This window comes from Gastrolobium bilobum, unplaced genomic scaffold (assembly GCF_033153095.1).
Source record: "Gastrolobium bilobum isolate Gb01-03AN ecotype WA unplaced genomic scaffold, APGP_CSIRO_Gbil_v1 utg10336, whole genome shotgun sequence".
Taxonomy (NCBI): domain Eukaryota; kingdom Viridiplantae; phylum Streptophyta; class Magnoliopsida; order Fabales; family Fabaceae; genus Gastrolobium; species Gastrolobium bilobum.
In genome coordinates this window covers 47,665-49,113 of record NW_026896974.1, presented here as the reverse complement: position 1 = coordinate 49,113, position 1,449 = coordinate 47,665, and positions in this window count along the sequence as shown.

Below are 1,449 nucleotides of genomic sequence, written 5' to 3'. Positions count from 1 at the left end.
ACAATCAAGGGAAATAATTCAGATTTTTTTTCTCCAAAAATCTTCCTTAAAGTGGCGCACAATCAAGGAAGAAAAAGGTGGAGTTGTTTTAATTCAAAATTCTAAACAACCTTCCTTTTTCGTCCTCATGAGATTATGTCTTAACATAATCAAATATTCTGACTTAATGGCCATCATATGGCCAGCCATATGTGTGCCCCATTCAGCCCAAGAAACTGTTCAAATACGTTGAGTAGTTGTATTCATATTTGAATCAACTCACTCAATTATTCTCTCATCAAATCAAATCAGATTTGAGCTTATCTGGTTGACAAGATGACACTCATCACAACCCATAATGAGCGCCCAAATCATCCTTGAATGAGATCAAAGATCTCCTCTTGATACTAAGGATTTGTTCCAATCAAGATCTTATATTACCTTTTGTTATGAAACAATTTTTTATAGCCAATTTAAATTCGAATTTAATTATTTAAATTCAAACGTTCAAACATTTAAATTCAAAATTCAAATTTTAAATTTCAAATTTCAAATTCAAAATTCGAATTTCAAAATTCACATTCAAATTTCAAATTTCAAATTTCATATTCAAAATTCAAAATTTAAATATTTGATAATTAATTTAACTAATTAAATTAATTAATAATGTCTTGGACCATCCAAGCCCGTTTACCAAACCATGCGCCATCTTCCTTTTAGGAGGGCTTCCAAACTTCTTCTTGGGCTAACAACCATTATTAGGCCCAATACCTTTAATGCTATATCATATTGACAATAAGGTGTTAGTGTGTGACCCATTAGGCCCAACATAGCCACTGACATAAATGGGCTTGGGCCCAACAAGTCCATAACCCATCTAATGACAACACATAGCACTAACAATGCTTTGTTGCCCCATAGCTAGTTAGATTAATGACTTGATCATCCTATTACACATATTTGGTTACCGTATATATTTCCTTTCGTCTCGGTTACCTTCCCATTAAACCTAGGGTAAGGAAACGTATCAATCCTTGCGGTTTAGGGTAAGCTTTATTCGAAATAGAGAATCTGCAATTTACTGACTCTAAAGGCGGATCATCTCATGATCTCTTTTACTATGCATAGATTCCTGAGTCCCTGTAAATGTCATCCCGATTTCTCCGGTTTACGGATAACCTAATCTCTCACAGAGATTTGACGAATCCCTTCAGCTTATCACCCTAGCCCTGTGCTCTTTAAGGACAAGCCCAACAGTGTACCTATGAGTCTCCATGTTTCAGGCAGACGAGGTATAAAGTCAAAGTGTGCCTTCTAGAACACAATCTAGGTAATAACTTCTGGTCTAAGGAAAGACATACCCAAATATAAATAGACTACTCTAATGATACTCTCTGTGAGATTTTCTCATAGAGTCTCTTTGTGGGTCTGTTCAGTGCGAGCTATACCCTTATAGGTCCACCCACGACT